This window comes from Neodiprion fabricii, chromosome 2, assembly GCF_021155785.1.
Source record: "Neodiprion fabricii isolate iyNeoFabr1 chromosome 2, iyNeoFabr1.1, whole genome shotgun sequence".
Classification (NCBI taxonomy): Eukaryota; Metazoa; Arthropoda; class Insecta; order Hymenoptera; family Diprionidae; genus Neodiprion; species Neodiprion fabricii.
In genome coordinates, this window is record NC_060240.1 from 33,502,033 (window position 1) to 33,515,441 (window position 13,409).

Below are 13,409 nucleotides of genomic sequence, written 5' to 3' on the forward strand. Positions count from 1 at the left end.
ACAGTCACATGAATCTAGCAACACAATGGCGAACATAAAGCACGTGTACGTACGTATACGCGTGCGTGGGGCTACTGAATAAAATAACGATATATTTACCGGATATTTCGAACGAGGCTGTCGGACATCCCGTGGACCCCGACAATGCTTCGGAGATATTTAAATGTTGCTAGAAAATTTGTCGTTGTGCGGGGGTCCCGCCGCAGCCGTATGGGCCCCCATTATCTCCTTACGAGGTGCCGTTATATACTTCAAAAGTCAAAACAGTCCTCCCCGTGACTTTCTGATATAAATAAGTGCGCGGGTACGGAGGTTTCTCTCTTCGTGTATCTCGAGTCGGCTTGTACAGTCGAGTAACGATGCAGATTAACGAATCGAATCGAATGTCGGGCTAAACTCCGGATCTTACGGGCTTTCGACGACGATGAGATTACGCCCCAACTATTCTTGCCATCGTTTTCTCCTCCTCAAAGTAGCGCCCGATAATTCATCGCTACTGGTCATTATCCTACAGCTGAAATTAAATTACAAGCGAGCCAACGGTGACCGTTTTGACTTTTCATCACCCCGTCGGAATACTATTTATCGTTGATTTGTATACTCGGATGAAAGTTCTGAGCCGACTTCCTTGCGCAGCAAATTCTATCCGTATGGTTTATCGTAAAACTGTGAAATTAATAATTTTAATAAAGGTCTGAATCGCGGCACGGATATCCGCCAGAAGCCAGCCGCTGCTCGGGTCGGTAGGTAGGCATGTAAGACCGCAACGACTTACGAGCCTCGAGTATAAACTAATAGACCCCTGCAATAACGTTGAATTTACAAGAGCCTCGTCTACTATATCCGAGTACGAGATAATCGCCGAGATCAAAGCTAATTAACGCCACCCGCCGTATACCTTTTATACGTATATTATATACGTACAAGTACACATGCATTTTTCACGTATCACATACGCTGACTATCCTAAAATTATTCATACCTCATTTTTACCGGAGGCACTGCAGCATTCCGATTTTACTACATTTACTTTCCCTCGTCATCCCTTTTTCGTATTTGTTCCATTTGACAATTTACCTCAATATTTCACCACGAATTTCTGTCCTAGACGTTATTGACTACGTAAGTAATTTCGTTCCACCGAAACACCAAGTTTGGCAATCATAGCTGTACCTGATTGAGAGAAGGTAAGGAGAGGAAAAAATGAAATAAATACGAGCACGCAAGAAACCCGTCCGATGTTTGAGGCGTTGATTTCGCTAGTCCGCATTCTACATCTCAGGCTCGTTAAAAGGTCCCAGTCGGAGCGCTGCAACCTACACCTCGACCCATTCCCCTTCGTGTTCGAATGCTAATTCCTTATTGATGAGTGTCATTCGTTAACATCGACCGTTCAGTCATACGTTCGTTTTTTCGCAACTACCTACCCGCCTACCTTATGTGCCTACTGTCGACGCGGAAAGAGAAAGAGAGAGAGAGAGAGAGAGAGAGAGTAGAAAAAAATCAGTTACCGTACGAAGATAATTGCTGCTCCGGGGGAGGAGAGAAGAAGAGGGAGAAGGAGAAAAGAGAGAAACGAGAGAAATCTTTACTTTCAAACATATTTCGCATATACCTGCGCAGCGATATAGCGGTGAAAACATGGAACGATTTGACGTTTGCCAACTGAATTTCACGGCTGAATTAATAAGGTACTAATCGATGGCTATGATTTCGTCGACTGTAATGGCAGTTCAAATTTTTGCTACACGATATCGGTAAACTATTCCTCCATTTTATTTTCGACGGAATGCGATCGAGATGGAATCCTTCGAGTGACGGATTGTTACTCGCGTAAGGATTAGCCGTGCTTGCTACATTTCTCTACACCGAGGGTCGTGCAAGCACTATAAGCTAGTACTCATCCCATACTAGTACCTGTAATGCTAGATGTGATCGGATGATCGCTACCAATGTATATCATTCGTGCCCCAGGATCGACTGAGTCTTGATCTCAGATTGGCGATCTTCTCGGCAGTGCAGCCTGCCGGATCGTTTGTGTCGATAGAACGGAAAAGGGATCCAATCGAGCGATATAAGATAATTTAAGGGAACTTGCAACTTTCAGAAAATATCTTCGTTGCGTCGCCTCTCCGGACTCTGTATTTTTTCCTCCGATCGAGTTGGTCCACACGATCCGAAAATTTCCTGCTGCAGACAAAATTTTGTATCGCAGGGTAAAATCTAGGATACGATACGTGCAGGGTGGTGACTTTTACTGCGATTTTCGAGACGATCAAAATACTCGGAAAGTATTCGAACTCTTCTATAAATCACGCGAGAGAAGGAAAATAAAAGACATTTCATAGCGTAGAGATAAGAGCTCTTAATTAGTTTCCACAATTTTCAACTGATTTATAGATATTCGACGGTGAGGGAGGAGAGGAGAGAAGAGGAGAGCGCGTGGGTGGAGGAGGGCTCTAAAAACCTAACAAATAAATAGCCTGTGATCGGTTTCGGATTTAGTGTTAGGAAGCCGGTTGGATATATTGGTTAAATCATTAATTTTCACCCGACTATTTTCCGGCAATAAAATCTCGGAATAATAATTCAAGTATGGCTATAGGTATAGGATGTGAGCTATGCGGCGCTGAGGTGTTGAACGTGAGCGGTTGTAACACGGTGCTGAGGATGTTTTATTGGTGGTAGGATTCCGTACGTATGCGGTGGTGCGCCACGGCCAGTTCGTGTGAAAGATCTTGTAGACTGCGGCAAGGAGATGTCGATGATATATGACCGACGACCAAGATACTGTTCCGATAATTATTTACCCCATACGATACACACAGTCGTACGCACACGCTACGTACGTGTGTATATATTTCTGCATCGCACGCACGGCACGTTGAGCTCTGTTACGGCAAAATTATTTTCCGTCAAAAATTGGTTGCCGGTTAAAGAGCTCACCCGCCAGGTATCCTGCAACGTGTGAAACTTGTTCGCAACTTATTGATATTTTTTTAACACACGGCACTTCGTTTCCATCCAATTTATGGATACTTTTGAGGGTTTTCAGCCGATGATCTTTACAAAATTTATCACATGACCGATTCCCATCAATTGATGTCAACTCTAATTTTTCCAAAACTTTACAACGTCGAGGTTCAGAATATTGAAACTGTCCATAAAAACTGTAGAATTAACTGGTAAAACTTGTTTTATGTTTCAGATTTGAAAATTTCCACTCTCTCCAGTGTTTCAAATAATTGACAACTACCACAATTCTCGTCGCTGTCTTACTGCCGAATAAAAAATGTGTTCAACCTCGGCTTCGCTCACGGATTGCGTGCCCGAACAAGCGGTACAGTGTAAAACACTTTATTATTCCTCTTCACGGTGGGTCCTAACGTCGAAGGTCGAAGATCGAAGAGGTCTCTTGAACGAGGTAAGAATTAACGGTATTATATGTACTTATATCCGATTTTCGTGAAATTTCTTTTATATTCTACATAAAATTTTATATCCCACTGTTTTAAATCAAAGGATATTATATGCAGTACACTGTACGTACCGGTCATCAACCCCTCGACGTGACATTATCGTTAAATCCGGGTACAACGCGAGCTCGATAGCTAGACGGCAAGACCCACGTTCGCATGAACAAGAGCTGCGCGTAAAAAATGGGACAAACGGAATATCAAAAAGTACAACGAGGTATATTAACTTGACCCAGAATCGCGTACCCATCAGGAAGTAAACGCCGTTTAAATCCCGTCGCGTCGTCTCGCGCGTGCCCCCCACCCCCCCATCCACCCCACCCACTACGTACAGCCGACGTCGCTTTTACGACGACCAAACTTTACGGCGCCCAGCAACCGCAACGAGGAATTAGCAATTGTAATGCTCGCGAAGGAAGGGGGAGGGACGTCCCGAGGTAAGGAGGGGGGCGAGAAAGAGGTAGAGGGAGATAAATAACGAGGGAGATGAAAGGGGACAGCATAGGGGGGTGGGGGGTGAGGGTACGCGGAGGGAATAAAAGAGGCCCGCATGCATCCGCACCATGCGAAACCGCGAACATTTCATTTGGGGAAATAAACGGTGTGGGCATGCCTACCTCCGCGTGTAAAGGTATACCTATATCCGCCCCTGAACGCGGACGTTCCTCAACTCGCAGGCGTGGTGTCCGCAGTTTGTTGCATCTTTACCGTTACAGCCATTCGGCTACAATCAGCGCTCATCTCGAACCCTTCTTCGACTCTCAAACCCGGAAATTATACGCGACGGACTATGAAGACGGTTCCAAATCTCCACCGTACTCAATTGAATATGACAGTTTAATGTACACGTGCAGTGTAATAATGTTGGGGTCAGGAAAAATATGTGTTTGATCGGCCAATGACTCTAGATGTTACGGTACAACTTTCATCGCGCACTTTCGTATTCCCCTGCCTTTGGCAAACTGTTATTTTTCCGACTCTCTCGTTTCTACTGCAGTTTATAGGTGAATCCGTGATACAGGGTATCGATACGATTAATGATAGTCATGAAAATCTTTGAATCGATTTCCACGGTTTCACTGATGAAGAAATTTTTATCAGGCACTGCAGCTGCTCGAGCAATCTTTGTTTTTTAAGAAAGAAGACTGGGAAAAATCGAATCGCTAGTCAACTCCAGCTTCTATTTGTCAAATTATTCTCTCACCGATCAGTTCGCAACGTACCGTCAGACTTCAATCTCGAATCAGCCACCCACTAAGTTTTTCCCTACGATATACATGCTGTTGTAACGGTGTGTCCTCGTTCGATCAAGGACTGCGAAGATGAGTTCAGGCCGAGTTTGCACAGGTGCATAACTCGTCGCCGCAGCAGGCATAATATGATAAGCCCTACGATACGGCGTGGACGTGAACCACGTGAACCGAGACGACGACGTACGGCTGCCACCGTGCGCGTAAGGCTCCTTCAGCAGCAGGGCTGCTTGCCTAAGGAACGAAGGAAGGAAAGTCAGAAGAAGGCGAGGTCTTTGACCAGTGCAGGCTCACAATCAAAGGAATACGTGCACCGGCATTATTTCGAGGCAGCAGGTCTTCGCCGCGACGAGATCTCCGTGTGGAGAGAGAGAGAGGTCGAGGATGCCGGAGGAGGAGGATGGCGAGTCTGACGAGGAGGAATACGGACGGAAAGGGGGGCCGTGACAAATCGGAATCCAGAGTATCGAGAGAGCCGGACGACCTCTGACCGGTCTCGGAGTCGAGGCTCGACGTCTCGGCAGCGTGTCCGAACCACGGATATGCCGTAAAAGGTCTTTTCTTCAAGTTCCGAGCGATAGTTTAGTTGCCAGAATCTACCCGGGAACATTATCATCCTTGGAACCATTACTTATCTTCATTTGGACGTTCTTCCCCGATTTGATCTGCTTGTCCTTTAATAGAATGTTTCTCGATCGCCGTGGAGTCGAGGGAACGATCAGGGATCGGGGGCGCGCTGAAAGACTTCGTTTAAATGCCGGAGACGTATCTATTTACCCTGTAAAAAGAGAGGATCGCATCGAAAGAGCGAAAGGAATGAATCGGAACCGTGTCGTTAAAGCATCGTGACGCGACTCGTGTAGATTTTTCATTTTCTTCACCACGTTTCGTAGCTCGAGACGACGTTGGTCAAGGGACCAGGATCAGGTTGCTGACGAATTGGGAAAAATACTGGCTCACCGTCGTCGGAAATAAACAATTTTTCACCAGGCTCGTCCGCCTTTCCGAAGCTCATCAGGTTCTTTCGACGTCGAGCTCGATGAATAGACGGCGATAGAGTTGAGCCAGCCGGGAGTCTCGCGCGTAATTATCCCGCGGTTAAAACCGCGTAGTTGGGCGTATCTCGCACATGCGTACATCGGGCATTGCGTACCAAACGCAGGCGCCGAGGAGTCGGGTCGCTCACGACGAAGAAGAAGAAGGCCAATCACCGGAGGTCAGACACCAGGGAGCGATGGTGGTTACATCTCCCGCTGTTTAGGCGCAAAATCGTGTTGCTCCGAGTTCTCCTTCGCACTGCGCCGTGCAGTCCTCGTCCGAAGTACCCGAGATCGGGATATTGGGAACTGGCTACGTGGTAGGCAATACAACGTTTTTGTCGAGACACGTTGAAAACGGCTAGGCGAGTTATTGAACGGTTACCGAAGACGTCTTCGGGCGCAAAGCGACGCCTGCAAATTCTGACGTTTAATCTTGGTCAATCTCGGCTTAACCGTGCAGCAGTTGCGATCCGCTTGCGCAACTCCTCCTCGTAGGTGTCTGAACGGGGTCTAATCTACGCCGCACTTTGTTAACCTGTACTCTCGTGACCTCTGGCCCCTCGCGAGAATCTGATCGTGACTTTATACCTGTCCGATCCGAGACCTCTTCGAGTCGCTCCAGCCCGAGCCACCTTCGCCTCCGACCTTCTTACTCGGACCGGATATTCATTCCGTAAGAGAAATTATCCCGCTGGATAGATTAGGCTAGAATTTAAACCGGAGCCAGATTCGTAATCCGTTTTCGCTCTTGTCCTGCAATTAATCGCTTTTCAATCCTTACTCGCAACTTACGATATTCGCACGATTATCAGGACATATCGCCACGCGTTCATTCCGCCCTCGATAATAAAATCACAGACCGTAAATTGGGAGTTTGAATACCGTCCGGAGTATCCGCGTATGCGTGAACCTTTCACGAGTATTGTTATTGGATTCATTTATTTACAACGGATCCGGGACGAGGAACAGGTGTTTCGGCGGCGCTGCCGGGTTTTGCGTGGTGTTCCACAGAGTGGCATGTGTGGGTGAATGTACGATATATCCGTCAACGTCCGTATAGCGTATACCATACGTAGACGTGAGTAACGCAAGCACCATACAGCGAAACGAGGGAGCGAGCGATGCGCAGGCCTACTTAACTTGGCGGCCTCTCAAGTGCGTCAATATTTGGAGAGGCTACTATTTCTCCCTACCGGAAATTCAGTTTTTTTCGGTCTTATCTTTTTTCCGTTTCTTTTACTTTATATACTTACCCACTGCAGCTTAGGCCTCGCGCGATGTTTAAAGAATGCGCTTAGCGTGAACTGAGAAAATTAGACGTAACATGAAGGGTATGTTTGTACCTACCTTTTTGACAAACATTGAACTGTACGTATTCGTCGATCGAGCGTCGGTTCGTTTCAATCAGAAAACTGAATCAACTGAATTCCGTCCATCAAAAATACACGTTACATAATCGTCGTTGAATAATTATCGATAGATGAAATGTACAATGTTGAGAGATAGAAAAATTTCCTTTACATTTCGCGTTTAGAATAGTACCGAGGATACAGCTGATGCGAAATAGTCGTGAAGTAAGGACGCAAGAAAGTTAAACGTGAAGACTGTTCAAATCTACATAACGTACGGTTGAAAAATACCTGAAACGGCGTAAGATTGAACTTTTCGAAGGTATTTTTCGCAGCAGACGTACGAAGCGAGGTTTCCTGATACCCGATTCTCGGTACTAAATCGCTTCGGTAGTTCGAATAGATCGGGAGTGCCGATTACGGAGCCATTATCTTAAACGCTGTCGAGAGAAGCGATTCGTTAGCGATTGAGCCAAACAATGACGAGGACTATCGGCTTTAATTACAAGCCATCCTGCCCTCCGCAGACAGCGTTTCGACGAGGATTTTCCGAGGGACCACCGAGGCAAGGATATTCCAGCAATGCAACGCTGGCCGGTCCTCCGGGACCCGTGCAATATTGATGCCGGCTCGTTACCGGACAAAATCTTCGGTAATGGGTAACAAGATGGGCCAGATAAGCGGGGCCCGGCCGTCGAACGAGGCGTTGGTTTACAGAGGCCGGTGGATATCTGTCTCCTGTCGAAGCTAGAGGAGACGATTTAACGCCGGTGGAATCCTCTTACGTAACGAGGCTGTGCGGGCGTTGAAGAATAAAAGTAAAAATAAAAAATAAGGTAAAAATCCCGGCTTTCGGTATGCACGCGCGTCATGCAGGTAGGTACGATTCGGCAGGCACAACGCAAGCCTGTGTTTGAATCTTCTTGCCTGCACCAGATAACCGTTCGGTTTTAACTGGTGGAATTTATTAGCCCACCTCGGAACTCGGTGGTGACATTTTTTCAATTCTTCGGGATCCGACGCGGCCCCGCACGGCTCTGCGTAGGTATACACACACGATTCTCTGTTTTCTCGTTACTCTTCTAGTTTCTCCGAATGCGGAGCTTTCCTAATTAAAAAATCCCAATTAGTCACCGCCGAGTACCATCTGTTATCCCGGGGAGAGAAACTAGACGGTATACCGTGATTATCTTTCCTGCTCGGCTTCTCACTCTAATTCCTGTAATGATGCTCGAAAGAAATCGTCAGACCTGATCAGATAGCCACTCAATTTCAGTCGGACTAATACTCCGAGAGTTCCGACCATCTTGATAGCTTCGGGTCCGACACGTAGTCTAGTACTGGAAAGTGACATTGTACGTAGAAAAAAACTTTTCACGTTGACGAAACGTTGACGATTCTGTAAGAGTTTACGAAGGTCTTGGAACCGTCTCAGTTATTCGGCATTCATTTCATCGAAAGTAATGCAGAAGTAACGCGGTCCAACACGATAATCGTACGGCCAGTTGTTAATGAAGAAAATCGGGAAGTAACCATTCGTGATATCAGCAAGTGCAGAAAAAGGCTCAGGAAATTATCACCAACACTGCCTGCTTGGTTTACAAATTTGCTTCAAAGACAATTTGTCGTACTTTTGGCAAAGTGTCACTAAACGTTACAGAAAATTTTGTACAAAACTGTATTATATACGTCGAACTTCACCATACATCCAGTACCGAAGTACGAGCTACCGGCATGAGTTCTGTTTCCAACCCCATCGCCCGTTAGCGGTAACGAAGTATTGACCCCTTTCTACCTCTCTGACCGAAAGCGATCTGTCGTTTCGAATTTTTTCTACAATTTCGGCTAGACCATGGATGAAAACTAATTAACAGGATCACCCTGGTGCCGGAATCGTCACGGTCGGTAGGATGACGGCGAAGAAATGGCCCGGGGTGAATATGATATACAAACCGAAGGCACGGCGTGCCGTCGGCCATGTGGCGCGTGCAGGACTCGTGTCCCCTGACGGAAGGGATGGAAAGACACTGTCCAGGTCACCCTGGCCGCCATTTACCCTTTTACAAAGTTCTTCCTCTTCCTCCTCCTATCGCACGCTTGACGCAGACGCTGCCGTCTCGCTTGCGGTAAACTCCCTCTTACGTACAGTCATCTCAAGGGGAGCGCAGTCTACTCCCTTGATTACGCGGCGCACCAGGCAACGTTGATGGGAACCGGCGTATCCCGACTTTGACAAATTGGGCCAATACAGACTCGGGCGTGCCGGAAGTTATCTCTTGGAACAAATTGTCAAAATCAGCGACGTGCGGAATGAAGTAGGTTCAGACTTTCTGCAATTGGACCGTCGACGAGTGACGGTATATTTTTTATATTTCGCAAGAAGAGAACAAATTACTGGTGACGGACTTAGAAACGTACCTTATTTCGCGTGAGCGGATGAGATTTCCGTGGAAATTATTCACTCGTTCCAAAGTCAAGTCCATGCTCGCAGAACTCCGTAATCCAGAGCTGCGAAAGTGGCAAACGCCTGCGTGAAAACGTGCGTTCAATGTTTAAACGTATCACCCTTCGTTCACCGCGAGTTCTCACCATCAGGGACTCGAAGGTTGTGATTCGTCGTGGACAATTTCGCACCCGGGATGATCGCTACGTGTCGAAGGTGCGGAGTGGAGCGAGCCACCCAGCCACCTCTTGGTAGGTGGTCCGCGAGCGGAGTGGAGGGTACGGACCGGTGCGCACGTGTGAAGATTGAAGGTGCGCTTTAATGTCGGTGATTACGTGATAAAGGTGTCGAGGGATCGCAGCATAGGCGGTGCAGGCTCGTGTGTGCCGTGGAAAATGAAGAAATTTCAAATTCCACGCCGTGCGGCTAATTCTTGGACGGCAAGGGTGTGGGCGCGGGTCCTTCGAGAAAACCGCACGCACCCGTCGGCTCGTGCTGAGACCGGCTACCCGGCCATATGGTCCTTCCCGTACACTCCCCCAAAAACACTCAGCGGTGAAAGAGTTGCGAGGAAATTGCTTTCCGCATCACGGTTATACGATCGAGACCTTTCCGAATTATGTTGCAGATGAAAGAAAATCCCAAACTCTCGCGCCAAGGGTTGCTGCCTGCTATCTTTTCGGCCATCTGTTGTTCCGTTATACAGATACTAAGTAATGCCTCGTAATTGCCATACGTAATTGCATAATGCCACTTTCACGTCTCGGCGACTCGGGCTACCAACAGGTTGACTAGAATTTTTGGCTTCACTTAACCATTTTTAATTTAATACTAAGTGAAGAGAAGATTAAAAATTACAAACGAAATGTTGATATGACAATTTGAATCTTAAAATTACAAGTATGTCTGTCATATTCACTAACAGAAATGTAACAAATAACACAAATATAAAGTGGACCTGGTGGGATATTATGTTTATTTTTTACCACACCAGATCTTTGTCAAACCAGAGTTGATTCGAAACGTGAAATCAAACTGTGCGTACAACAAATTGTCACGAAATCTTGCATTCGAATGAAATTTCAATTACCAACCGCGTTAGAACAGTTTTCAGAGAGTGGAAAAATTTGGAAAAAATATTCGACGGCCGTTCTGCTCTCTTGAATCAATCGAATCTGCACGGCGTGAAAATGTGCTCGGAATACAAACCAGACGGAGGAGTTATTACAGGTGGTAATGACGGCTGCTCGACCCTGTAGAGACAGGAACACTTACAGCCTGAGGTGTATTTAGCGCTTGCCTATCCCACCGGTGTGAAAATAAAAAACGAGACCGTAAAGAAGAGTTTTCAGCCCTGGGAGGAAGGGGTTCAGACTAATTCATTTGCGAGACTGAGGTATATAATTTGAAGGAATTAATCAGCGTCAGAATTAATTAACCACAGTTCGTCTGCGGTTGAAAAAGTTTTGGTATACAGGAGAGATTAGTAGCTTATATACCCAGTGGGCACGAGCTTTCAGAGAGACAAATGATCGTACTTGGTCTATAGATACACGTGTATAAGAATTTTTTTTAAACGCAATGTGTGCTGGATCTTGCAGGGTGTATTTAGCATCGATTCCGTCTGGATTTTCGAGGTAAACTTTATGCGGTGTTAATTCGAACCGCACCGATTTTCCCCCGCGGGTTTTACACGGACTGCGCTTCGGTGTGTTGGATTAACAAGCGTTTATATAAGCGCACGCGTGGCTCGGCAGCCAGATCCAGTCGGTGCCTTCATGCTCTCGAGTCTCGACTCCTCGGAGCTCCTCTGTCTGCTCGAGAATTTGATTATAGTTATCAGCTGCGACGTGCGGATAACTGGTTTTGGTCACCCGCAAATGACTCAATCCAAACCCTCGATTTCTCATTCAAAACATTATCATTAGACACTTTGGCCGCGATTTAATGCCACCAATTAATTCGGTATACCTGCATTTATGGTACTAAAGGCGGCCAAGTACCCGCGGTGTAAGAAACCGGAAAATCAACCAAGTGATTCAAACTTCGTCCTACAAGTTCGTAACTACTTACAATTAGTGCGTGTTGCATTTTTTTCTTCTTTCCAACTTTTCGACAAACTGGATCACCGTTAAGCTGCGCGGATGCACGTCCTTCGAGTTCTATTACATCTCAACGGTATACGGCTTAATTAATTCGTGGAATCAGAGACAATGTAGCGAGTACAGTAATAGTCGTTTCGTATTGCTCGAAGAGCACAATGCCTCGCGGTGCTCGAGGACGTGCTCAAGACTTCCTTAAATCACGTACGATCCTCGATCTTTTCGTTCGAGCACGTGCGAATCTTTCATTTGATGCAATACCTCGTACCCACCATGCGTGCGGAAAGGCGTGATTCAATCGAAATTATCTATTCCACGCTCGGTCGAGGAGAGTTGTAGGAATACGTGTTACATGTATATTGCTCGATATACACCCTATGGTTAAAATAATCTTTATTCAAATCTCTGAAGTTTGTTTCAACCTGTCGGTGATCAATTTCCACTGCAATAATTAGCACTCGACAATTCTTCGCCATAAATATCTTGAGACTTGAAAAGATACTATCGGCCGCACTTCAAACCTCCCCCTTTGAAAGCTTACGCGCGAGCGTCAATGTTATCTGAGATAATTTGAGAGAAAATCTACGTTTCCGTGGTTATAAATACGGCTAACGATCCCCCTGGCGAAAGATGGGGCCAGCAGGTGTTTCGGCTCGCTGAGAACCATCTGTTGCAGCTACCTTCGGGTGCTACCTTTGCCACTTCGAGATGAAGGCTAACGCGCCGCGCGCTGCATCCGGGTAACAGGTTGTTCCTTTATCTTCCTGAGATTGTTTTGTCTAAACACTTCGAAACGGCTAATGAGCTCTCTCGGCTCTCGGCTCTTAACTCTTGCGGCTTTCGCAGCTCTCGGCTTTTAACTCGCTCGAGTGTGTCCTCGGCCAGTCTCTCCTCTCCTCTCCTCTCCTCTCCTCTCCTCTCCTCTCCTCTCCTCTCCTCTCTCGACTCGCTTATATCCTGGAGACGCTTCGCTGCTCTCAAGAATCGCAACTTTAATGCCTCCGCTGGTATAGTATGGCAATAGAACCGCTCGTTTATCGCGCCGGCAAATTACCCTCCGACCTTATTTCCCTAACGACGATCTCGACGAAAAAAAGAGTACAATACCAAGTGTGTGTGTGTGTGTGTGTTTCTCTCCGCCCCTAACGGTCGATGATTCGAAATAACACACACGCGAATGTTGCGAATAAAATTGTTATGCGATAAGGAGGAAAAAAAATAAATAAATAAAAGCACATTTCGCGTACCTACAAAAAAATTTTATTCATAAAAGAATGAATATTATCGAAGAACTATTCAGCGGGCGATTATACTTTGGTAAATTATCATTTTATCATTTTGAAGTTTCGAATTCGTCATTCCGTGGGTTTCCCGAAGTCAGGACGATCCTTCGGGAGTTCCGTATCGCTATGCGGACTCACATACACACAACATATAGCGACGGTTACTACGTGTCTCATTGTCCGAAAGAGCACTGCCCCCGTCGTCCTCGTCGTCGCATCTACCTGAAGTTGATAGACCCGTTGTTTGCCAGTGATCGAGAGGTAACAGATCGAGAACGAATGCGATGCGGACAGCTGATCTGGACCGTCGACTCTACCGCTCTGCCGTGCCGCTGCTGCTCCAGGAATTCTCCATCGCATAGTAGATCGCTCACTCTGCACTTTATTCCCCGTTTCCGATACTCGCTCACCCGCTGTTTAGAGGACCCTCGATCTTGCGTCCGCAGGCGTGTACGTACGCGCCTGT